This window comes from Mus caroli, chromosome 10 (genome assembly GCF_900094665.2).
Source record: "Mus caroli chromosome 10, CAROLI_EIJ_v1.1, whole genome shotgun sequence".
Classification (NCBI taxonomy): Eukaryota; Metazoa; Chordata; class Mammalia; order Rodentia; family Muridae; genus Mus; species Mus caroli.
In genome coordinates, this window is record NC_034579.1 from 87530294 (window position 1) to 87540377 (window position 10084).

A 10084-nucleotide genomic window follows, 5' to 3' on the forward strand; every position below is an offset into this window, starting at 1 on the left:
AAAAAGAAAAAAGAAAGAGAAAGAGATGCTGAGACTTTGCTGTTGGTGGCTATCATTGTTCTATTGTTAATTTAACCTTTATACTATTTATCCCAAAATTTTATTTGTATTCTAGTACAGACATAAGACAAGATTTAAAATTTCATTTTAGAAATGCCATTCTCCAGAGGCAGGTAGTTCTCTGAGTTCGAGGCCAGCCTGGTCTACAGAGTGAGTTCCAGGACAGCCAGGGCTACACAGAGAAACTCTGTCTCAAACAAAATAAAACAAGCAAAGAAAGAAAGACAGACAGACAGACAGACAGACAGACAGACTGAAAAAGAGAGAAGGAAAGAAAGAAAAAGAAAAAGGAAAGAAATGTCATTCTGCAGGTGTCTACTGGCTCTACTGAGAGCTTTCTTTAATGAAGATTTCTTTTTTTTTTTTAAAGATTTATTTAGTTTATTTATATGAGTACACTGTAGCTGTTTTCAGACACACCAGAAGAGGACATCAGATTTCCTCTTTACAGATGGCTTGTGAGTCACCATGTGGTTGCTGGGAATTGAACTCAGAATCTCTGGAAGAGCAGTCAGTGCTCTTAACCGCTGAGCCATCTCTCCAGCCCCATGTTTATTTTATTTTATATGTATGTTTAGCTGGCCTGATACATGTGTGCACCACATGTGTGCCTGGTTCCAGTAAAGGACAGAAGAAGGCATTGGATCCTCTGAAACTGGAGTTACAGATGGTTTTTGAGCCAACCGGTGGGTACTGGGAATCGAACCTAGGTCCTCTGCAAGAGTGGTGAGTGCTCTAAACCACTGAGCTCTCTCTTCAGCCCCATACCTAGAGAATGCAATAAATAAATAATAAAGAAAGAAAAAGAAAGAAAGAAAGAAAGAAAGAAAGAAAGAAAGAAAGAAAGAAAGAAAGAAAGAAAGAAAGGAATGCGATTTACAAAGTAGGTAAATCTATTGCATGAGAATAGAACATCTTCAAAAATAGAAGGTTGGGGCACCTGTCCCACAACAAAGTGGGAAAATCTGGAAGAGAAAGGCATGAGAAAAACCTAGACAACAGTACAAGCCTGGAGGCAAGAGGTTGAAGGATCCTGAAAGACTGGAGGGGTGGAGATGGGACACTAGGGGTGGGTGGATGTTAGGAGGAGCTGAACAGGCTAGCGATTTTGCATCCATTCATACCTAAACCAGGGTTTGGTTTCAGTTTCTGGTATGCATATATTGAAAACTTGCCCCCAAAGAATGCAAACTTCCCTCACAGACCACAAAACACACACACCAGAAAAGTTCTTCAGCGGTTTGGGGCATTGCTCAACAAAGGGCTTGATGTGCCCCAAGGTCCTAGATGCCCTCAACCCAAGGCACCAAAAATAAAAGAGAAAGGGAAAAATGTCCTTTTTTAACAAGTTCACTTTATTTGGCTTGCATCACCTCTACCAGCAGCTAACACTTGTTATTCCTTAGACTTAAGAAAATTCTAAAGCCTTTTTTTTTTTTTTTCTTAAAGTTTAAGGACCCTTGGGTCCCAGTCCTTTAAACTCAACTATAGTGTGAAACTACCACTTCAATCCAACTGTTCAGCTCAGTTCTTTGGGGTGCTTTGTTTTGCGGCAGGGCTGGGGGATTGAACCCCGGGTGAGCTCTCAACCACAGAGTTACATGCCCAGCCCCCCACTGTAGTCTTTCTTAATCTACTTCCCTCCATCCAATCCTTTTATCGAGATGAAGGAAGGCTGCTGCTATTTCAATTCCTGGCATAAGGCCTGGCACACAGCTCTGTAAATCTTAATATTAGCGGAGGAGAACATTGTGAAAGGCTGGGACTTACGTCCAAAAATTTAAGAAACTCATTAATTCTTCTTCATTTGAAAATTTATTACAAAGGCAATTTTCTTAGTCTCCAAAGACTAGGTTAAAAGAAAAACCAAAACAAAGCATAAAAAGCAAGCTCTAAAGTTTCATTTTTATTTACATAGCTATGTTTCCCGTGTTTGTAATAGTCATGTATACAAATAGGAATCATATGAATTTCTGTTGTTATTTTGTTACCAACATAAGAACTCCCAAGGGGTTATTAAGTTAACCCCTGTGTTTACCCCATATTTGTTCATACTCTGATGTAGGGTACTAGAGACAAAATCAGTTAGTATTGTACTTCAGGAATGACTCGTTACATACTAATTAGGAGTCAGGATGCTTAAAATGATTTCTTAAGAAACGGCTTACTTTGGGAAAAGGGTAAATTGTCTTCATCATTTCTCCCAAGATGGGCTGTTAAGAGCAAAGGAAACTCCCTCCACATCACTCTCAAAACCCCATCTTTTGCGTGGCAGCTTTTGGGTCCCCCATCCCCTCTGGATAGGAATTTTAAGGGTATTTGGGGTTGGCACTACATTATGGAATGTGGAGGGGTAAATAAACAGGGCAAAGTACTTGCCCCCAAAGAGGTTGCAATGCAAATGGAAAGAACTGGGCTCAGAAAGCTGAACAAAAGCAAGGACTGCATAATAATGTGCTGCTGGGATGGGGGATGGGAACCCGGGAACCCCCACCCCACCCCCTTTTCCTAGGAAAGTGGTTTTCAGGAGGTGAGAGTTTAGGCCAGCCCTGAAAGAGCTTGATTGTAACGGTCTAGAAGAGTTGCTACCGGAGGAGTTTCTACTTAGGAAATAAACATCATTTGCCCTGGATTCGAAGGCCGGAAGCACCGAAAGCCTAGCAGACCGTATCGTCCTAGACGATAAAAGGACCGACCTATTAGTCTAAAGGCCAATTCGGGGACTGATTTTAAGGACATAATTGGTAAGTGTGGGGGAATCCGCTGATGAGGGTGGGAAGGAGGCATCTTTGCAAATACGATAATGAAAAGCTTAGATCTGATGAGAGTGGTTAAAAGCAAAAGAGAAATTAAGAGATGATCCTGAAAACGTGCAAACAGGAGTGCACTAGAGAGGTCCTGAGCTCAGGAAGCAAGCGCGAGCCTGCTGCAATCGGTGGGAGGAGCAGAAACAGACGGTAGCTGAGGGAATTTGTAACAATAAATATAAAAGTGATACAAACATTCTCTGTAATTAGCACTTCTAACGCCTTTCTCTGGCTTCCCTTCTCACTTGGCAGCATGCAAACGTGTACTCAGATATTTGATTAAGAGCATCCTACTCCAGACCCTCACACCTCTGCCTAACAGAGCTTGCAGTTGCTTTGTGTTTCACTTTCTTCCTCATTTATTCACACGGTTTTGGTTCGCAACAGGCTATGTGGGACTTTTTTCCTTTTTTGGAAGCCATTATGATCTCAGAAAACTCTTGTTTCTAAACTCTCCTGTGAGTCCATTTGACCTTGTTTTCTGACTGGAATTCTGTATTGCTGTATTGCTTCGTTCTATTTCACTTTGCCTTTGAGACAGATTTTGTTGTGTTCAGCAGTACTGGAGATCAAACCCAGGGCTCTCCCTCAGAGCTCTAGTTCCCCCAAGATGGGTATCAGTGACACGTTGGATGAAGACACTTGCCCCACCAAGCGTGTTGACCTGAATTCCATCCGTGGTACCCACATAGTGGGAGAGTGTGAGGGCGCAGAGAAAATGCCTGACAGAGATAATAAACCCATACTGCAGCACTGGGGTGCCCCCTCCCAGACTCACACAAAATAAATATTACCATTGTGTGTGAGGGAAAATGCTGTGTGTGTGTGGGGGGGGGGGGGATTGAATTACTGTTTTGCTTTGCAGATTTATTCCTTGAAGTCTTTCATTTTTATTTACATAGCTATATTTCCCGTGTTTGTAATTATCATGTATACAAATAGGAATCATATGAATTTCTGTCGTTATTTTGTTACCAACATAAGAACTCCCAAGGGGTTAGTAAGTTAACATTTCTGCTAGATGTTAATTTGCCATTTCCCTTTGGTTAGACATTTTATCCATTCAAATATTTGTGTGTTCATTTCCCCAACCCCCCACCCCCCACTAGTGAAACTCCCTAGAGTATACTTGTTGGTTTAAAAAACGAACAATTTTAGTTTGACCTTAGTGGTGCCAGATTTAGCATCCCACTGATATTAACTTCATAAGTTTATCTGGCTGCTTTGGAAAGGGTGTCTTCGTTTTTAGTGTTCTACGGATTAGCTGGGACAGAAATGGCTTTAGGAGCTCAGCAAACATTGGTTTTCTGGTTTTTATTTTGTTTTAAAGTGCTTTACTATTATTTTAGGTGTAAGGATGTTTTGCTTGAACGTATGTATGTGCGCCTGTTCCCAAGGTAAAGCGTTCCAAGGGCGTCAGATCCCCTGGAACTCAAATTAAAAGAGCGTTGTAAGTATGCAGCCTTGTGGGTGCTGGGAATCGAACCTGGGTTCTCTAGAAGAGCAACCTATGTTCTTTACCAGTTATAGCTCCAGATGATTGACAAGATTATTATTATTATTTTGTACCCATAGGCCCGACTTTCTAATGCAGATTCCTCTCATCTCTTTTCTCCTTTTCTTTCACACATAAACTTCACGGTCTTACACTGATCATTTTGAGGTACCTTGTGCCAAACGGAGGAATATTTTCGTGTTAAATCATTCCCCGTTGCAGCTATGCCTGTGAGGGAAGCTTCTACAGTTGAGAATTTGAGCAGATTTTTTTTAACATAAAAAATTGGCCCGGTCGTTGCCTGACGATGATTCGAAGATGTGTGAGTAGCGGGGAATCTGGGAGCTCTGCGTGAATACACACCCGTGGAATATTTAGCATCTCGCTAGCCTGTGGTTAATAGTGGCCTTATTCTTCCCGGCCTCGAAGGCTGCGGCAAGTGGAAAGCCCGCCCTGAGAGGAAGTTTTTGTGGTCCAAGCAGAGCCGTGTGCCCGAGCGGGACGCCGGATGGCCCGCGCTCGCTCCTTCATCCCAGCTCCGCTCACGCTGGACAACCAAGGGGCGTGGCCTCTCGCGCGGGCGTGGCTAGGGCGTGGTCTGGCTTCTCCGCTGACGTAGCTCGGGACCCTGGCGCCCAGATGCGGCCGAACTAGGGGGCCCGGGGCGCGCTGTGAGCGCTAAGATGGCTGCTCGGGCTCGTGCCGGTGAGTGGAGAGGGGCGCGCGGCTGCGGCGGTTGACTGAGCGAGGCTCCCCTGTAGGAGCGGACGTCCGACGGGAGCCGGGGGGCGGGAGGCACCTGACGGAGTTTTCCCGCCCGCAGGCAGCCGGGGGGTCCTGCGAGAGGAGAGGGGGCTGTGGACGGACGGAGGGAGCGAGCCAAGGGGCGCGCGGTGGAGAGGCGCCGGCGAACTTGGAATTGGCGCCTCTGGAAAGTCTCGGTGCGTCTTGCGGTCCTGCAGCCCGGAGTCCGCTGGCCACCTCCCGGGTCCCGGAGATGCTTCAGGTGGACCGGAGTGCGGCCGGAGGAGGGCGCGGGGCGGATGCGGGCGGGGCGCTGAGGATGCGAGCGCCGGGGACATCCCAGAACATCCCGCCGCTGGCTCTCTGATCGCCGGGAGGTGGCACTTGCCTTCCCTACGGCGGTCGGGTCGCAGTGCTGCCCGGCACCTGCTGCCACCCGCCGATCCCGGTTGTATTGTATTGTTGTATTGAGTTTGGAAAACCAGCTTTCTAAAATCATCCGCGCTGTCTTTGAGAAGGAACGTTGTGGGGGTGATTGGAAAGAGTAGGTCACTGTGAAGAGGTTTCGGAAACGGCTGCTCAAAGTTAGGACTCGTCTCTCCGTCGCCTTAAGAAAAAAGCGAAAGATAGTTATTGTTTCAAGTGGAATATTAAGCTGTTGTAAATTCTACCGGTAGCTGGATAATTTCCTTCAGGATAACATTAGTAACTTGGAAAGTTCACTTCCTCGTTTCTCCACCCTTTTAAACCTTAATTTATAACACTTAGCAAACCACGGAGCTGTGAAATTAGCATGGAAATACGATCTTCCATACGCTTGATTTCTTTTTTCTAGAATCTGTTGGGAGGTGCTTGTGGGACCAGAGTAGGGATGGATAACGCTTTGAGCCGACAATTTCAGTGGAAGATTTCTTGAAAACCAGTGTTTGGTGTAAACAAAAGAAAAATAGACTGTGTGTTTGTAATTCATGTCCAAACAGGAGTTAACTTCATCTTTGATTTCATAATCTCAATGAGATTCCATACCTATTTGCCCTAAAAGAGATGAAACTGGATTTTTTGGAATGCATAATGTTTTGTCTTTAATTTATCATCTCGGATAATTTGAAAGAGATTTTAAACATTTGGTACATTTGGGGTTTCTATTCCTGATTCAGATTCCCGTAAATTGTTTTGTTGTTGGTGGTGGTTTTTTGTTTTTTTTCGAGACAATGTTTCTCTGTGTAGTCCTGGCTGTCCTAGAACTCTGTGGACCAGGCTAGCCTCGAACTCAGAAATCCGCCTGCCTCTGCCTCCTAAATGCTGGGATTAAAGACATGCGCCACCATGCCCGGAGTTTTGCTTGTTATTTTGATGTAGTAGCCTTGGTTGGCCTGGAACTCAGAGATTTCTTGGCACTCCCAGCCGTGTGTGTGTGTGTGTGTGTGTGTGTGTGTGTGTGTGTGTGTGTGTGAGTGATATATGCATATACATACATATACAGTGTGTTAGATTTTTCAGTCTAGTGCTTATTACTATCCCAAACTAAATTTGAGATATTCTGATATTGAACAAATAGTTCAGTGGGTACAGTACAGAAAGTTGGAATGTTTTGGTTACTTTGTGTATGACTCCTGATTTTTTTCTTTCTTTCTTTTATTATAAACCCCTTCCCCCGCCCCTCCGTTTTTGTGAAAGGGTTTCTCTGCGTAGCCCTAGCTATCTTGAATCTCCACCAGGCTGGTCTCAAACTCAGAGATCCACCTACTTCTGCCTCCTTAGTGCTGGGAGTAAAGGCAAGGTGGACACAGTCTTGGTTTCTTTAAAAAAAAAATCTAGTCTGTTTGCTTTTTTGCTATTGTTTGGTTGTTTGGCTTTTTTTCTAAATAAAAAAGTTTAGAGAGGGCTGGTGAGATGGCTCAGCGGGTAAGAGCACTAACTGTTCTTCTGAAGGTGCTGAGTTCAAATCCCAGCAACCACATGGTGGCTCACAACCACCCATAATGAGATCTGATGCCCTCTTCTGGTGTGTCTGAAGACAGCAATAGTGTACTTTTAAAAAAAACATTTAAAGAGATCATGAATCAGCATTAACATACAATAATATACAATAATCCATGTTTTAGAGAATCTCTTAAATCAAGGGCGGGGATCTAGTGTGGCTTTTCTGGGCATGCTTGTAATTCTAGCATCAGCATAATGAGGCAGGCACATCATGACTTTAAAAGTCACCTGAGCCACCAGTGAAATTCTGTCTTGAAAAAAAAATTGTATCTGAGCTACAGGTGAAATTCTGTCTTTAAAAAAAAAAAATTAGGGGTCTGGGGAGATGGCTCAGCAGTTAAAAGTACTATCTGCTCTTCCAGAGATCCTGAGTTCAATTCCCAGCAACCACATGGTGGCTCACAGCCATCTGTAATGGGATCTGATGCCTACTTCTGGGGTGTCTGAAGACAGCTACAGTGTACTTACATATAAATAAAATAAATCTTAAAAAAAAATTGTAGGCTCCTGAAGGAACATACCTTTAGTCCCAGCACTTGAGAGTCAGAGGCAATTGGTTCTCTATGGATTTGAGGCCAGCCTGGTCTACATAGTGAATTCCAGGACAGCCAGGGCTACGGAGGAACCTTGTCTCAAAAAAGAAAACAAACCAGGGAGGATCTAAATATCCACACGTAAAACTGCCTCTTCCCCTTGATAGGCTTTTCTTTTTTACCTGAAAGTCAGTTCTGTATACGCTAACAGATTTTTCCTCCACACACTTCAGTCTCACAGAATATGATGGTGTTTTGATTATACATGATACTTGTTGATTGGGTCATTTGAGGGCAGAATCAATCTAACTATCATCTATCCATCCATCCATCCATCCATCCATCCATCCATCCATTTTGTACTTCTATCACAGTCCAGGTTACCTACTAACTTGGGGGGGGGGAGCCCCTATTTCCAATTGCTGAACTTAGTTTTTAAGTGACAGAGGCAAGGGGGAGGGCACTCTTTTGCCTTCTTGGTAGCAGAAAAGTGGTTTGAGGTTTCTCTCACGTTCTTAAGTTTAGGCAGAACAAATATGGGTGCCAGATTCTAATGTGTATGTGAGGAAGATGGGAGAAGATGCTACTGTATGGGCTCAGACTAATCAAGATAGGAAATGAATCACGTGTCCAATTTGTTCTGAGTGATAAGGATCAGTCTTGCCATGAAGCCAAACTAAATTAGTGACTAATAAACCAGAAAATAGGACGATTGTATAAAAATACTGGCTTAAACAGCCATTTAAAAGCGCAACACTTGACAGCACTTTCACTATAAAAATGTAAGAATTCATTCTTTTTTTTTGGTTTTTCGAGACAGGGTTTCTCTGTGTAGTCGTGGCTGTCCTGGAACTCACTCTGTAGCCCAGGCTGGCCTCGAACTCAGAAATCCGCCTGCCTCTGCCTCCCGAGTGCTGGGATTAAAGGCGTGCGCCACCACGCCCGGCAAGAATTCATTCTTAATGTGATTTTTGTCAATCAAAAGATTGAATTTTTTTGTTGTTATTCTAAGGTTGTATCTGTTAGATCACATCATGAAGGTACTAAAAAGACTAGAATACTGGTGTTTGTAAAAAGGATTTCATCTCAATTCATTAGACCCATGGTTGAATGCCAGGGTTTTTTCTCAACGTTTTCACTATTGTGAATGAAGTTTGCCTTAGGAAGTTGGTGTATAAATGTATTTGTGTGACACTGATAACATTGCCCCAAATTAATTACTTATAAGTGAGAATGGGAGTAAAGGATTCAAGTAACCAAGGAGCAGAATTTGCTTTGCTCAAGCTTTATCTAAAACACAAAACAACAACAACAACAAAAACCCTGCAGCTAGTTATAAGGAAGGCCAGGGAAAGGTTAATTCTTTATTGCTTAATGAGGAGTGTCAGGGTAATTATGGATTCTAGATTTCTATGGGAAGAAAGAATAACCAGGGCCTTTTGGAGGGAAGGGAAGGAGCTACATCATGATTGGCATAGAGAGGTGTCGAAGCACATAATAGGAATAATAGGGGGGGCCAGGGAGCCTCAGGGAGGCTATTGTGTTCATTTCAGTCAATAATTTGTCCCTTCAAAAATATTGAGCCCTCTTCTGTCCACCAAGCACTATGCTTTGACCCCATTCTACAAAGATCTCTTAAGAAGACAGGCTTCTGCAGTAGTTGCATGAAGTAAATAGAAAACAGAAAACTATTTACAAGTAGGTACAGTTTTCCTAACTAACTATAAACTGTGGATGATGTTATTTTCATCCGTATGCAAATGCTATGAGAGAATAAGAATAACTATGACGGTTCATAATTCCTAAAGCCTACCCAGCTGCAGAAATGGCCAATTCCTCCTAGTTTGTATGGGGGGGGTAAGGGGGGGAGGCGCAGCACAAAAATGGGAAGCCTTCCCACTTGTAACCATCTTTAAAAGATCTGTTTAAGTTGTTACTTAGTAAAAAGAATCACAGGCCCGCAGCCCCACAGCACCGCATAGCCAACCAGGATAGGAGTTCAGTGTCATTCACAGGATGGAAGGATAGACTGACCAAGTGGGAGTGGGAAGACTTCTGACCTTCACATGGACTCTGGCGTGTGCCATGTTAAGCATGTTCACATGTGCTGTGATGTGTGTGTTCACACGTGTGCATGTGAACACACACACAAAATTTTTACAATAGTGTAAATTTACTTATATAAAAATACTTTTGTAGTCAGGTGGTGGTGGCGCAGGCCTTTATTCCCAGCACTCAGGAGGCAGAGGCAGACAGATCTCTTGAGGTCGAGGCCAGCCAGGGATACACAGGGAACTGTCTTACAAGCTCCCCCCTGCACCCTCCAAAAAAAAAACCCGAATGAAAATTAAAATTATCTTTATCAAAGAGAGATTCAGCACTTGTCTGCTTTACCATATCTGCCTGAGGGAGGTCTCCACACGTTCCTTTTTCTTGAGTCAGGGTCTCTCAGGCAGCCCAGG

The 10084-nt window shown here is 43.7% G+C and overlaps 1 protein-coding gene across 6 annotated transcripts in view; it reads left to right on the forward strand.

Moving 5' to 3' along the window:
• Usp44 (ubiquitin specific peptidase 44) overlaps nucleotides 1-10084 on the forward strand; it is a 36451-nt gene that overhangs the window by 9305 nt on the left and 17062 nt on the right. The window contains exon 1 of one of the 6 annotated variants that reach the window (XM_029482519.1): nucleotides 5045-5067. The exons of 3 other annotated variants lie outside the window; for them this stretch is intronic. The gene's annotated coding sequence lies outside the window, so the exon portion shown is untranslated. Of the gene's footprint in view, nucleotides 1-5044; nucleotides 5068-5215; nucleotides 5304-5341; nucleotides 5369-10084 lie in introns of those variants that run through there. 2 more of the 6 variants (XM_021173582.2, XM_021173583.2) reach the window with 2 other exon arrangements.